Source organism: Oncorhynchus tshawytscha, linkage group LG12, assembly GCF_018296145.1.
Source record: "Oncorhynchus tshawytscha isolate Ot180627B linkage group LG12, Otsh_v2.0, whole genome shotgun sequence".
NCBI classification, from domain to species: Eukaryota; Metazoa; Chordata; class Actinopteri; order Salmoniformes; family Salmonidae; genus Oncorhynchus; species Oncorhynchus tshawytscha.
In genome coordinates, this window is record NC_056440.1 from 50438265 (window position 1) to 50455403 (window position 17139).

The window sequence follows — 17139 nt, forward strand, 5'->3', positions numbered from 1 at the left end:
GGAAAAATGCCAAGGGGGTGAATACTTTCACAAGCCACTGTACAATAGTCATTTTCAACATTAACAATGTCCACACTGTATTTCTGATAAATTTGATGTTATTTTAATGGACAGAAAATGTGATTTTCTTTCAAAAGCATGGATATTTCAAAGTGACCCCAAACGTTTTAATGGTAGTGCATAGCTAGCGCTCTTGCTCTGTCGCTTCTCCTTCATTTTTGAAGAAATACATTTCTTCAACTATTGTCTTTCTCTCTCTTTGAGTGAACTACTCACCAAATTGTATGCACTGCAGTGCTAGATAGCTGTAGCTTATGCTTTCCGTACTAAACTCAGCAAAAAAAAGAAACATCCTCACACTGTCAACTGCGTTTATTTTCAGCAAACTTAACATGTGTAAATATTTGTATTAGCATAACAAGATTCAACAACGACTAACTGAACAAGTTCCACAGACATATGACTAACATAATCGGAATAATGTGCCCCTGAACAAAGGGGGGGAGGGGTCAAATCAAAAGTAACAGTCAGTATCTGGTGTGGCCACCAGTGGTATTAAGTACTGCAGTGCATCTTCTCCTCAAGGACTGCACCAGATTTGCCAGTTCTTGCTGTGAGATGTTAACCCACTCTTCCACCAAGACACCTGCAAGTCCCTGGACATTTCTGGGGGGAATGGCCCTAACCCTCACCCTCCGATACAACAGGTCCCAAACGTGCTCAAAGGGATTGAGATCCGGGCTCTTCGCTGGCCATGGCAGAACACTGACATTCCTGTCTTGCAGGAAATCACGCACAAAACGAGCAGTATGGCTGGTGGCATTTGGAAGTTCATGTCAGGATTAGCCTGCAGGAAGGGTACCACATGAGAGAGGAGGATGTCTTCCCTGTTATGCACAGCGTTGAGATTGCCTGCAATGACAACAAGCTCAGTCTGATGATGCTGTGACACACCGCACCAGACCATGACAGACCCTCCACCTCCAAATCGATCCCACGCCAGAGTACAGGCCTCGACGTAATGCTCATTCCTTCAACGATTAAAGCGAATCCGACTATCATCCCTGGTGAGACAAAACCGTGACTCTTCAGTGAAGAGCACGTTTTGCCAGTCCTGTCTGGTCCAGCGATGTTGGGTTTGTGCCCATAGGCGACGTTGTGGCCGGTAATGTCTGGTGAGGACCTGCCTTACAACAGGCCTACAAGCCCTCACTACAGCCTCTCTCAGCCTATTGCGGACAGTCTGAGCACTGATGGAGGGATTGTGCGTTCCTGGTGTAACTCGGGCAGTTGTTGTTACCATCCTGTAACAGTCCCACAGGTGTGATGGTCAGATGTACACATGGTCTGCCACCGCGAGGACAATCAGCTGTCCGTCCTGTCTCCCTGTAGCGCTGTCTTAGGCGTCTCACAGTACATACATTGCAATTAATTGCCATGGCCACATCTGCAGTCCTCATGCCTCCTTGCTGCTGTAGACCTTTATTGCGAAACAGTGTGTTTTAATTATTTGGGGATGTGAAAATATTTAGTATATTTTTATCTGGAAAGTATAACTTATGTTTCACAGTTAATCTTTTTATGAATTGAGTTGGATTATTTCGAAGTAACTTTGGGTAACTCCTAAATCGTCATCTCCAACATCGTAACCTTCCAATACAGAGCTTTGCTTAGGTGAAGGTTGTGGTCTATCCATTGTTATCAGTAGTTCCTCCACTGTATTCACCTTTCCTTAACCATTTACACTCATGGCAATTAGTACAATTGATATGCTTTTCTTATTTGTTCCTTAAGAAACATATGCATAACTATGGTAGCAATTGAAAGGGAACCGTTTGGAGATTATGGGAAAATTATTCACCTGACAAGAGTGAATCCAAACGTTACGCTGTGTTACGTTTCCACAAGACAAACTCAATATGTCACTCACAACAAAGGGAACAAATCAAAGAAAATCACTTTGACAACCAAAACAGAAAGGGGTTCAAAATGGGTTCTGAAGTAAATAAGATTTCTGTATTTAATTTTCAATATATTTGCAAACATTTCTGAAAACATGTTTTCACTTTGTCATTATAGGGTATTGTGTGTGTGTATATATATACATATATATATATGGGTGAGACATTTTTTTATTCAAACAATTTTGAATTCTGGCTGTAACACAACAACATGTGGAATAAGTCAATGGGTATGAATACTTTCTGAAAGCACTGTATGTTAGGGATTGATTTTCTGCTTGGTGACGGATAGTTTACTAACCTATTAGCAGACCAGCCTATGTATGACATTGATACATGGAATTGGATTGTGATGATACAGATAAATGAATCTTTCTTCACAATGTGCATATTTTTCCTTTTCTTTTTGATCAGGAACAGTATTTGATTTGATGTGTATGAAATTGTTTGGTGAAGTATGCCTAAAAAATAATTGCCCTTAGCTCTGAACCTTTTCATAGTTTTAAAATGTTGATCAACCTGTTATAGCGACTGCAAAGATAATCAATTGATTAAGTGTTATTTTTACAGACAGACTAACTTTCTATTTTGTCGGCTTGACTCAAGGTATATATATTTGTGTAAATTTTTTGCATGGAGTCATGTTTTTGCCAATATTTTATAGTTTTGATGAATGTATTTGCTGTTTTGATTAGCTTTGAAAATCGACATTGTTCCAAAATATGCTTTACGCAGTTGAGAAAAACTATAAGTTGCTTAGTGGTGGGCCTAGAGAGGCACAATGTGTGCAGACGTTTGTCCCAAACCAGCTCTAACACACATCATGCAAATAATTGTGATCTAAAAGAAGACCGCAAATTAGCTGATTATTGGAATACAATGTTTATGCTGGACTAGAACAAAAGCCTGCCCAGACTGCTGCTCTCCAGGACTGGAGTTGTCCACCCGTGTCAATACTCATCAAGTTAAACAGGACACAATGGCCTCTTCTATTTTCGTCTCTCCTCATACCTATGTTATTATCATGGGGTGTATTCATTAGTCCAACAGAAAATGTTTTTTGTAACGAAAACAAAGAGTTTCTTATTTGACAAATTCAGGTAGGTCCCTCCCCGTTTCATCCTGTTTCTAGTAAATACACCCCTGTTGAGATGCACTAATGCTATGGCACTATGATGTGACTGTAAACCAGGGGTTTAAGAGAACCGAACCAAAAAACTGAACATTTTAAACATTTTGAGGAATGGGAACGAAATTGATCTAGACTGTACCGGAACAGAACCATTCATTTAAAAGACAACTGGGAACTGGGAACTCAGAAATCTCTGACATCCGATCAGTGCGTTCAAGACAACTGCTCTGACTCAGAATTCCAAGTCAGAAACTTTCTGACCTGAAGATCACTGACGTTATGTTTTTACCCCCAAAAATTATGAGTTCCCAGTTGTCTTGAAAGCATTATTATTTCACCACCGCTAATGAGATTGGTGCGCTTGATGCATGTCGCGTCAGAGCTTCTCAAAGTCAGGGGCCATGGTCAACAGTGCGCAACTCATCACTGCTGTCACATCCAACCTGGATAAATATTTGGTTTCACTGCAGACGAGAGCACTGCTGAATCCAGCTTCACACAGATATGAGCTGGCGAAGGGTCCCTTGAGTTTTAATGCTCTGAGGGAGACAGCATGGTATTCCCTTTGAGCCAGGAACCAAAACTCCTCCATAGTGATTCGTGAAGCTCTGTTTGCAGCATTCAGTCACATGACAGCTCGAAAGGCTGCACTTTACTGTTGCACTTGAATCATTCCGATTCAAGTGCAACGGCCAAGTGCAGCCTTTTCCCATGATCTAAGGGCAGTCTTTGGTTGAATTTTATATTTCAATAACTTTCATTTAGATTTTTAAGGTTAACCACATTGCAATGATTTTGAGATGCAAAGATGATATTTGTAAAAAATTGTGTTTAATTTTGGGGGATTTTGGGAATTCTCATTTTCATATCAGGTAAGCCCACATGGGGTCATAACCCCTAGTTTAGGAACCACTGGCCTATGCAAAACCCTCAGTCTGTCACTCAGAAACTTCTAGTGTGTGACTGCCAGCTGCAAATCTTTGTCTCTGTGTGTGTGTGTGTGTGTGTGTGTGTGTGTGTGGGGGGGGGCTACCTGCTCCAATAGCCTACTGTAGAATAGGCAACTGTAGGCTATTGATGTTACAAGCGTTATTCAGAAGATAGGGGGAGGGATTTTTTATTTGAGAAGAATGGATTCACTTTTTCGATGCTAGTTAAGGATACTATAGTTATCACGTTTCACATTGGATTTATTAACTACAAAAATGTATGACGTGTTTTTAATTATGATGCCGCTCTGCAAACACAGTAGGCTATTGGCTGGCCCTTGGCTTCATATTCGTCGCCAAACCTATTGGCTCCAGGTCATCTACAAGTCCTTGCTAGGTGAAGCCCCGTTTTCTCTCAGCTCACTGGTCCCCATAGCAACACCCACTCGTAGCACGCACTACAGCAGGTATATTTCACTGGTCATCACCAAAGCCAATTCCTCCTTTGGCTGCATTTTCTTCCAGTTCTCTACTGCCAATGACTGGAACGAATTGCAAAAATCACTGAAGCTGAAGTCTTAAATCACCCTCACTAGCTTTAAAGCATCAGCTGTCAGAGCAGCTTACCGATATTGCACCTGTACACAGCCCATCTGTAAACAGCACACCGAACTACCTCAAGCCCATATTGTTCGTTTTTTTGCTCCTTTGCACCCCAGTATCTCTACTTGCACATTCATCTTCTGCACATCTATCACTCCAGTGTTTAATTGTTACATTTTATTTATTTCGCCACTATGGCCTATTTATTACCTTACCTCCCTAATCTTACTACATTTGCACATATTTTTTATAGATTTTTCTATTGTGTTATTGTATGTTACTGTATGTTTGTTTGTTTATCCCATGTGTAACTCTGTGTTGTTTGTGTCGCACTGCTTTGCTTTATCTTGGCCAGGTTGCAGTTGTAAATGAGAACTTGTTCTCAACTGGCCTACCTAGTTAGCTACCTAGCTCTGGTCCAGCCAACTCTCATGAATTCAGACATTCAAAGTTCCTCCATAGAAGCTGCTCTTTCGTAAGTAGCATACAATTCTGTGGGCCTAATTCAGATAATGCATATCATAACAAGATGCCCAGCGTTTCAAGTATCCTCCTCCTTTCAGTCGCATCTTGCGCCATACACTTGTTTTTCCACACATGTAAAACAACTAGCTCTATAGCAAGCTGCTCTATCTGAACTGATTGGTGAAGTAATTTAATGAGCTAAATGTAAAATAAACTGTTGAGTTTACAGGTTAAAAAAGGAACCGAAAGGAATTATATAAACCGTTACATTTTTGAGGTTCGAACTGGTTTGGAACTTTGCTGGTCGGAATAGTGGAACGGAGCAGAAGAACAATTGTGGTTCTGTTCAAAACGAAACGATTGGAGAATAATTTAGGTTCCAAATCATGCTGTAAACACACATCTCTCCTTTCATCGCATTTCCAGAACCATACACAAAAGCAGAGAAAAGCTGACACATATATAGGCTAATATCCTTTGCCTTCAGGGCTGGGTTGGGGTAATATGATTTAGATGAGTTTCCCCGGGCCGGTGTGTCAGCTCGTCTCTCCTCGCTGCGCCCGTGTCACTGTCTCTCATTACATACTCTCGCACCATGAGCGACTCCGCCAACTAGTGTGACATTCAGTGACACCGGGACATGCGGTTAGTTCAGGGAAGATGACTGGAAAACGGAAAATAATAATCCCCCAACCCCCATTCCTTTTTTGGTTTGTCAGGTGGTGCAATTCAAATTTCAGGGGATTCTACAGTATGAGTGTGTGTGACTGTTCAAATCTCTCTTAGCCCCAGGGTTGAACATTCACAAGGTAGCAGTTAGCCAATCCCATCAAATGGAAAGTGACCCACACCTCCTTTTCCCATCCAGGCAATTTCCAACTGAGCGGTGTCATACTGCCATGCTCCTCTCACATGAAGGAGACAGGTCGCTAGCATTGAGTGACAGACAATCGTTCTCCTGTTGAACATCCCTGTGGACGATGACTTTGAGGAAAGCCCATGGCCGCCATTCCATCTTTATGAGCCTAGCAACTGTCGCAGTCCCATGGAAACTGCCAAAGTGGAAGAGGCCTTCCAGATCAGTTGACGTCATGATAACCATCCCTTCGTGAAATAAGATGGATAATGTATTCTCGAGTCTACAGGAGTATTGGTGATTGCGGTCCATCGAGCTAGCTAGGGACTGGAGAGACCGGTTGTACCAGACTTCAAAAGAGGCTGACAATCAAAGACAGGGCAAGTTTCTTCTTTCCTCAACCCCGTAAAGTTCCCTCAACATCCGAGCTCAATCAGAGAGTGCACTTATCTCTTCAAACCAATTATTTGATTAAGGAATGGAATCGCTTAAATTATTCAGGCCATTAATGAGGAGTCAAATACCACAGGGTTAAGCTTCTGAATATAGTTGAGTTTGATCTAACGAAGGCCCTCGAAAGATTTCTGCACACACATGGTTTAGGGAAGGTTGAGCCTTTAAACAAGTAGACCAACTGACCGAGAATGACATTCTTATGCTGCCCCCTGTAGAGACCTCTGGGATACATGGGAAGTGGGAAGTGCTGTACTGGATAAAACCCTACTTCAGATCATGTTTCATTAACATACACACTAAATCGACTCAATCCACATACTTTGTATTTAGTCAAATATTTTCTGGCAAGCCATAAGCCAAGTTTGATGCTGTTAGTAAGAAATATTATGGAAGACTAACCCATGGAGGTTCCTCATAACTGAACTCAAAGGGGACAGTCTCTGTGATTCGGTTTAGTTTTGGTAGGGGACCTGCATTTTGACAGAGAACTTAAAGCACTCTCCCATTTGAGATGAGGACACAAAATGAGTGTGACCTTCCAGCACACTCACACATACTAGGGGAGAAAATAATTGTTCTATTTATTTCAGCAAAAAGTGGAATAGAAAGTGACTGCAGCCTTTTGATGGGCAAAGGCTCTGAAAGGACAGGATCTGATGAAAGAGGAAAGCAACGGTTCCGTACTTGCTATTGATTTCAATAGCAAGTGCAGGCGAGCTGGCAAGCAGCTGGGCGGATTAGTTATTATTACTGAACTAGACTTTACGTGTCAGAGGCTCAAACGAGTCAGTGTCCTTTAGCGTGGTAGCATCACTTGATCTGTTTACCCACCCCACGGTATGCAATTGTTTATGAATGCGTTTCACTGTCATGTCTCATCATTTTGGAAGCATGAAAGAGAAGTTAACACAATATAGCCATGCCTATTATGACACAAGCATGAACTACTCTGTGTAGTTGGTTTTGCTTGCAAAATTATGCAAAACAATGCCTCAGTATGTTACATAATGTGCAGTGGGAAATCTGTTGAAAATGTACATTTTGACTAGCTTTTGATAGTATGGCATCATTATAACAGTTCACCATCACATTTCTACAACAGCCTTGTCCCTCTTGGGAAAAAGGTTGCAATAGGAGTCTTGCTAAAAAAATATATATTTGATCACAAGTCAACATATCTTAGCTGTCATAGAATGAGGATGTTGATGGGCAGTAACAAGAGATAGAGTCTGAAAGAATAATAATGGACACTGCCACTAGTGTGACAGAAGTTTTGATTGGATCTGAATGTCATGATGTCTGGTTCTCATAGAAATGCCCCTGGAAATACAGTATGCACAGGCGAAAACCATCTGTATGTTTAAGCAATAGTACTTTCTTTAGACTAGTGCAAATGAGCATAGTGGTTGAAAAGTGCTTTACAAATGAAACACATCCAGCGTTTACCCTGCACTTTACCTAGATCATGGTAACAATACAACATTATGTCCCCCCAAAAAAGATGAATACTCCATGATGAAGACTGAACATCAATGAACATGAAGATTGAATATGCACTAGTTTCACATGTAACCTTGTTGAAATGAAACAAGTACATTAACTCTTCTCAGAATGTGGTAAATACAGATGTGGTATCTTAGTTTGATCACTTTTCCTGTGCCGCAGGACATTCAAATGAGCCACGGGATTAATATAAATTCACTGAAAACCTCTTATTTTTCTCTCTCACTTACTCAAATGCTAAAGCACCAGCCATGTGTCCCACTACCGTAGGTCCTACTACTGCGACATTGAAATGTACAAAAATGTATCTGAAATGTAGTCATACAGATCAACAACTGTCAATCTATATAGCTTAATAATACAAGCTAGATATTGGTTTCCACTATGACACCTAAACTATAGCATATTGTAGCTGATCAAAACAAATTGCCCTTAAGAAATGATCCCTTATTCAAAAACATTTTATCAAATCCTCCTGCTCCAGGATTATTTTATGCCTGCGACTAAGCTGATCAAATTAAGATCCAAAACCTGTATATGATACTTTGACACGTTCTTACTCATTAGAATTATTACTTTGAATTTAACAGTAAAATGAAGTGGCACTCAAACAAGCATCAACTCTCCCCCATTCAAATAGCAGTTTAGCACCTTTTGAGACAGTACAGTCAATCCCTCTTTATGCTAATTTTTGCATTCAGAAGATCGTCTGGCATGCCTTGAAACAATAAGTGAACATTTACAAATTAAAGATATCATTATTGGATGAGAAGAGGGGACTAAATGCATGAGAGGGCAATTCTGGAAGCGTCAACAAAAATAAATCATCTAAACTGAAATAAACAGTAAACATTGAATTGAGGTGGTGAGATTGCTTGGAATAGTATACAAAATGTGTCTCGTTCCAGGAAACTAGGTGTGTGTCGCATGTCACTACTTCACAGGAGCGGCACTTAAACATAAACATTTACTTTTTATCAAAATATGTTTTTTTGGCAGATATGCCTTCTGGAACATGTGAACTTTCATGTGCCTTAATAACAAACGCATATTATCCATCCATAAGTACTAATACAATTGTTAAATTATGAGCCTGGTTGGTTTAGCCATGGACAAATACATGAACCTTCCCACTAGCCATGATTGGCTGAGATAATAGATGGGACGGACATGCCAGGAGATGGGTTTTGGATTGGTATAACATGTAACATGAGCTGTTCAGTATGAAAGATATGACGTTAGCCATTGAGAACTACAAAAGTTTTGCAACTTTTCTGAACAACATTGATGCCCTGAATTTAGCAGGCGCTATCGACAGATAAGTTGGAAAAGAGGATGGGCTACTTTCTGCACATGCCACGGTCAGTGTGAACCGGAGTGACTTTACACAATGCTGGCCAAACAAGATGTAGCTACAAACAAGTTAAATGGGTCCAGTCTGCCATAAAGCGTTGATCCACATATACGGGTAAGAGTCTAGCTACATTGTCAGAAAGTCATTTTTAATTGCAAGTTAAAAACCTCTTTGTGTTAGGGGGCAGTATTTTCATTTTTGGAAAAAAAAACATTCCCGTTTTAAACGAGATATTTTGTCAGGAAAAGATGCTAGAATATGCATATAATTGACAGCTTTCGATAGAAAACACTCAAACGTTTCCAAAACTGTAAAGATATTGTCTGTGAGTATAACAGAACTGATGTTGCAGGCGAAAGCCTGAGGAAAATCCAATCAGGAAGTGCCCCAGGTTTTGAAAGCGCTGCGTTCCAATGACTCCCTATTCAGCTGTGAATGTACCATCAACGAGCTTACGCTTTCTACGTATCCCCCTAGGTGTCTACAGTATTGTGACATAGTTTTACGCATTTCTGTTGAAGAATAGCCTTAGGCGGCCACATTGCGTAAGTGGTCACATGGTGGCTCCGAGAGAGATTCTCGCGTAAAATACAGAGGTAGCCATTATTCCAATCGGTCATAGTGAAAATCGAATTGTCCCGACGGATATATTATCGAATAGATATTAGAAAAACACCTTGAGGATGGATGCTAAACAACGTTTGCCATGCTTCAGTCGATATTATGGAGCTAATTTGGAATATTTTTCGGTGTTGTGGTGACCACAGTTTCTGGGCGATTTCTCAGCCAAACGTGAAGAACAAACGGAGCTATTTCACCTACAAAAATAATATTTTGGGGAAAAATGTACTTTGGCTGTCTACCTGGGAGTCTCGTGAGTGAAAACATCCGAAGTTCATCAAAGGTAAACTATTTAATTTGATTGCTTTTCTGATATTCGTGACAAGGTTGCCTGCTGCTAGCAAGGCATAATGCTATGCTAGGCTATGATAAACTTACACAAATGCTTGTCTAGCGTTGGCTGTAAAGCATATTTTGAAAATCTGTGATGACAGGGTGATTAACAAAAGGCTAAGCTGTGTTCCAATATATTTTACTTGTGATTTTCATGAAATTAGTGTCAGATGATGACAACGGTCCCGTTCACGGGATGGGGTGTCACTACAGGTTAAAGTGTACTGAACTGTTAGCTAGCAAACGTTAAGTGTATGATCTGTGTAGTAATATTATTCTAATCAGAAATCCATTTGCATTGTTTAATTATAGCCTAATGTTAGCTAGCTAACAGTGAAACTTTAAGGCTCCTGAGTGGCGCAGCTGTCTAAAGCACTGCATCTCAGTGTTAGAGGTGTCACTACAGACCCTGGTTTGATCCTGGGCTGTATCACAACCGGCCGTGATTGGGAGTCCATAGGGCAGCGCACAATTGGCCCAGCGTCGTCTGGGTTAGGGTTTGGCCGGGGTAGGCCGTCATTGTAAATAAGAATTTGTTATTTTTCTTATGGCTCCTCCTCTGCATTGCAGGGGCGGTTCCTCTCCATTGCAGGGGCGGTTCCTCCTGCAGGCAGAGGAGGGTTGTTAATGATTGGAGCCACCTGGGCTCGGGGTATATAAACTGCTTCACTAACCACTCTTGTCTCTCTCTGCTCCTCCAGGTATGATCCTGTTTTGTTTGTTCCTTTGTAGTTTCACGTAGTTTTCACTCAGTCATATTCACAAACACAGATTCACGCATCCCTGCAAATTACATACACCCTACATTATGATACTTTCACACATCATGCCTTTTTCTTTGTTTAAAGTTAATAGTTTTGGTTTACAATAAAGAACCTTTTTGATTGGCCCATACCTGTTGTTTGTGTCCCCTCATTTTTGCAACAGACTGAGCTGGCCTGTGGCAAATGTTTTGTTTGAGGAGACGTTTTGGTTGGGTCAATAGTGTTGAAGAGAGCATTGAGAGCCATGTGTTCATTTGGTTCAGTTAGCTTGGTAGCTAAATTTGGTTAGCAATTCACTCTGGGTTTTTCTGGGTTTTGTTCAGGTGGGAATCCTCTCCTGTTCAGGCTTATCAGCGAGTGTCAATAGGAGGCTGGTGGTGTTTTGTTTTAGGTGGCAGTGAACGTGGGTAGAGCATCCCTTTCCCTTTTCCCCTACATCGGCTCTGGAGCACCTCCGTGGTTATGGGGGGGGCTGCCAGTTTCTGGTTGTCTTTTCCACTCCACTGGTTTTGTGTGCATAAAACCCCACCACATGTGACTGCACGAAGACCAGGGCCAGTTAGTTGTTTTGGAGGGTAGTGGGGTGTGGGTCCTGTCCTTAACCTCTCTGCGCACGGAACCCGCTAGCGGGCTGAAATTCCACAACATACGGTGATCGCTACATAAATAGTCATATGAAATATTCATGAAAATACAAGTGTTTCACATGTATCGAAAGCCTAAACTCTTGCTAATCCAACTGCGTTGTCAGATTTAAAAAATGATTTACTGCGAAAGAATATGATGCGATTATCTGAGCATAAAATCAAATCAAATCAAATTTTATTTGTCACATACACATGGTTAGCAGATGTTAATGCGAGTGTAGCGAAATGCTTGTGCTTCTAGTTCCGACAATGCAGTAATAACCAACAAGTAATCTAGCTAACAATTCCAAAACTACTACCTTATAGACACAAGTGTAAGGGGATAAAGAATATGTACATAAAGATATATGAATGAGTGATGGTACAGAGCGGCATAGGCAAGATACAGTAGATGGTATTGAGTACAGTATATACATATGAGATGAGTATGTAAACAAAGTGGCAGAGTTAAAGTGGCTAGTGATACATGTATTACATAAAGATGCCGTAGATGATATAGAGTACAGTATATACGTATACACATGAGATGAATAATGTAGGGTATGTAAACATTATATTAGGTAGCATTGTTTAAAGTGGCTAGTGATATATTTTACATCATTTCCCATCAATTCCCATTATTAAAGTGGCTGGAGTTGAGTCAGTGTTTTGGCAGCAGCCACTCAATGTTAGTGGTGGCTGTTTAACAGTCTGATGGCCTTGAGATTGAAGCTGTTTTTCAGTCTCTCGGTCCCAGCTCTGATGCACCTGTACTGACCTCACCTTCTGGATGATAGCGGGGTGAACAGGCAGTGGCTCGGGTGGTTGTTGTCCTTGATGATCTTTATGGCCTTCCTGTGACATCGGGTGGTGCAGGTGTCCTGGAGGGCAGGTAGTTTGCCCCCGGTGATGCGTTGTGCAGACCTCACTACCCTCTGGAGAGCCTTACGGTTGTGGGCGGAGCAGTTGGCGTACCAGGCGGTGATACAGCCCGACAGGATGCTCTCGATTGTGTATCTGTAGAAGTTTGTGAGTGCTTTTGGTGACAAGCCGAATTTCTTCAGCCTCCTGAGGTTGAAGAGGCGCTGCTGCACCTTCTTCACGATGCTGTCTGTGTGGGTGGACCAATTCAGTTTGTCTGTGACGTGTACGCCGAGGAACTTAAAACTTACTACCCTCTCCACTACTGTTCCGTCGATGTGGACAGGGGGGTGTTCCCTCTGCTGTTTTCTGAAGTCCACAATCATCTCCTTAGTTTTGTTGACATTGAGTGTGAGGTTATTTTCCTGACACCGCACTCTGAGGGCCCTCACCTACTCCCTGTAGGCCGTCTCATCGTTGTTGGTAATCAAGCCTACCACTGTTGTGTCGTCCGCAAACTTGATGATTGAGTTGGAGGAGTGCGTGGCCACACAGTCGTGGGTGAACAGGGAGTACAGGAGAGGGCTCAGAACGCACCCTTGTGGGGCCCCAGTGTTGAGGATCAGCGGGGAGGAGATGTTGTTGCCGTAAGGAAGTCCAGTACCCAGTTGTACAGGGCGGGGTCGAGACCCAGGGTCTCGAGCTTAATGACGATTTTGGAGGGCACTATGGTTTTAAATGCCGAGCTGTAGTCGATGAACAACATTCTCACATAGGTATTCCTCTTGTCCAGATGGGTTAGGGCAGTGTGCAGTGTGGTTGAGATTGCATCGTCTGTGGACCTATTTGGGCGGTAAGCAAATTGGAGTGGGTCTAGGGTGTCAGGTAGGGTGGAGGTGATATGGTCCTTGACTAGTCTCTCAAAGCACTTCATGATGACGGAAGTGAGTGCTACGGGGCGGTAGTCGTTTAGCCCAGTTACCTTAGCTTTCTTGGGAACAGGAACAATGGTGGCCCTCTTGAAGCATGTGGGAATAACAGACTGGGATAGGGATTGATTGAATATGTCCGTAAACACACCAGCCAGCTGGTCTGCGCATGCTCTGAGGGCGCGGCTGGGGATTAACACGTTTAAATGTTTTCCTCACGTCGGCTGCAGTGAAGGAGAGTCCGCATGTTTTGGTTGCGGCCGTGTCAGTGGCACTGTATTGTCCTCAAAGCGGGCCAAAAAGTTATTTAGTCTGCCTGGGAGCAAGACATCCTGGTCCGTGACGGGGCTGGTTTTCTTTTTGTAATCCGTGATTGACTGTAGACCCTGCCACATACCTCTTGTGTCTGAGCCTTTGAATTGAGATTCTACTTTGTCTCTACACTGACGCTTAGCTTATTTGATTGCCTTGCGGAGGGAATAGCTACACTGTTTGTATTCGGTCATGTTTCCGGTCACCTTGCCCGGATTAAAAGCAGTGGTTCACGCTTTCAGTTTCACGCGAATGCTGCCATCAATCCACGGTTTCTGGTTTGGGAATGTTTTAATCATTGCTATGTGAACGACATCTTCAACGCACGTTCTAATGAACTCGCTCACCGAATCAGCGTATTCGTCAATGTTGTTGTTTGATGCAATGCGAAACATGTCCCAGTCCACGTGATGGAGGCAGTCTTGGAGTGGGGAATCAGATTGGTCGGACCAGCGTTGAACAGACCTCAGCACGGGAGCTTCTTGTTTTAGTTTCTGTCTGTAGGCAGGGTTCAACAAAATGGAGTCGTGGTCAGCTTTTCCGAAAGGAGAGCGGGGCAGGGCCTTATATGCGTCGCGGAAGTGAGAATAGCAATGATCCAAGGTTTTTCCAGCCCTGGTTGCACAATCGATATGCTGATACAATTTAGGGAGTCTTGTTTTCAGATTAGCCTTGTTAAAATCCCAGCTACAATGAATGCAGCCTCAGGATATATGGATTCCAGTTTGCAAAGAATCAAATAGTTAATAGTTTGTCTGTGATGTGTATGCCGAGGAACTTAAAACTTGCTACCCTCTCCACTACTGTTCCATCGATGTGGATAGGGGGGTGTTCCCTCTGCTGCAATCAACTGGTTGTTTGTAACACAATCAAACTGATGGGCCATTTTGCGGGACGTATTGACTGAAAGAAACCGATTTGAAGACAAGTAATGAGATCATTGTGCACCAATGATTTGCCCGCTGTTTCGTTGATTGACTGTCTTTTAACCCAATGACCACAGATCGTCTTTAAATCTAGCTGGGTAGAAAGCCAATGAGCTGAGCTAAACGGCAATATGCCATGTTTATGTGTTGCAAGACCAACCCGTGTAGTAAGCTCCAGCGTAAAGTGAGTCATTCGCTATTGAAGATTCATACCGGAAGGAGAAACACATATTACGCATTGAATTGTTTGGTGAACGCGCAGATTCAGCTGTTTATATATCAATCATTATGGCGACTAAGTCAGGGAAAGCTAAATCTAAGTCTAGATATACAGATGTATACACAACTTTAGAATACATTGATTGGGAAGGTGAGACAGAGATTGTTGTAGGACGATTCATTTAGCGATTGTGCAGGAATATTTTTTGAATGGGAGAGGACATCGTTTTGGACTGGAAAGTTCTTATCATGCTAATGCCCTTGTTTGAAATTAATAATATAAAATATTATTTGTGGGTTTTTTTTATTTTAGAAGCAATATATAAACATGTAATGTCATGAAATGTGAGATGCATGTGTCTGCCGCCCCACCCCAACCCACATGAAATAGCCTATTTGAGGCTGTTGAGGAGAGGGCAGGACCACATCAATGGCCAAAGTGAAATGGAGACAGTAGATACAGCTGGTCTGTTGTAATATAATAAAGACAGTAGATCTAGCTGGTCTGTCATAATATAATAGAGACAGTAGATCTAGCTGAAATGTCATAATATAAAAGAGACAGTAGATCTAGCAGGTCATAATAATATATTCAACCTTATGTTCCCTGTACTCTCTCTATATATCTGTTTATTATACCTGTTGATACAGGGCTCAGATGTGAAACTATTCTAACTGAACATTTTCTTTCACAGTGACACTTGACTCCGAATGGGAGTCTTATCCGGTGTCCTGTGTGAATTTCAGTATGCTCTCTCTAATTCTCTCTTTCTCTCTCTTGGAGGACCTGAGCCCTAGGACCATGCGTCAGGACTACCTGGCATGATGACTCCTTTGCTGTCCCCAGTCCACCTGGCCCTGCTGCTGTTCCAGTTTCAACTGTTCTGCCTGCGGCTATGGAACCCTAAACTGTTCATTTTTACTCTTGAGGTGCTGTCCTGTTGCACCCTCTACAACCACTGTGATCTCCACCCGGCACAGACAGAAGAGGACTGGCCACCCCTCATAGCCTGGTTCCTCTCTAGGTTTCGGCCTTTCTAGGGAGTTTTTCCTAGCCACCGTGCTTCTACACCTGCATTGCTTGCTGTTTGGGGTTTTAGGCTGGGGCTATATAAATAGATTTGATTTGATAGGACTGAGGGTCTTCCAAATATTGAAAGTGTGTAAATAGTTACCCATGTTATTTTGTAAATGTGTATATATTTATATACATTTTCATATATTTTATAATCAAATATCTTTTTTTTCCCATTATTATTTTTTTCATTTATTTTTCTCAATTGTTTTGGGAGGGTTGTTAGAATACCATTTTGGTATTTTTTATAGAGTTATTTGTTTCAAAATGTATACCTTCACCAATTTGGCCACTTGGGTACATTTGGGCTACTTGTCTGGGACACCTGGGTGACTTCATGATAAATGTCATGTAGCACACTCATTTTGGAAGTTATCATTCTGAAACTTTGCACAAGTACTGTTGCCCTCTTATATTTTTCACTGAAATTGTCCCCATCATCCTATCTAAATGTTTGTTTTATCTTGTTCATTATAAAGATGATATAAAAATAAAAAACGTGTTTTTTTTCATTATTTTATCTAAACCAGATCTATTGTGTTATATTCTCCTACATTCAATTCACATGTACACAAACTTCAGAGTGTTTTCTTTCAAATGGTACCAAGAATATGCATATCCTTGGTTCTGTGCCTGAGCTACAGGCTGTTAGATTTGGGTATGTCTTCAGGCGGAAATTGCACAAAGTAGGGGGGAGCTGTGAGAGGTTTTAATGCAATCACTGTTTGATTTCAAAAAAACTTTACGGAATAAGTATACCATGCAATAATCTGAGACGGCGCTCAGAAGAAATAGTCACAATAGCCGCCGTGTTGGCGTCAACATAAACAAGAAATTACATCATAAATATTCCCTTTGATGATCTTCATCAGAAAGCACTCCAGGAATCCCAGGTCCACAATAAATGTTTGTTTTGTTCGGTAATGTCCGTTATTTATGTCAAAATACCTCCTTTTGATAGAGTGTTTGGTATACATATTCAAACGCTCATTCTGGTCAGCGTTACATTGGACAAAAACTTCAAAAAGTTATATTACAGGTCGAAGAAAAATTTCAAAGTACAGAATCAATCATTAGGATGTTAACATATAGCTTCAATAAAGTTCCAACCAGAGTATTCCTTTGTGTCTTGATGAGCAATGGAATGCAAGTGGATACCATGAGGATTGCGCGTGATCAGAAAATGGCTGACTGCCAGTCACCTGATAGATTCT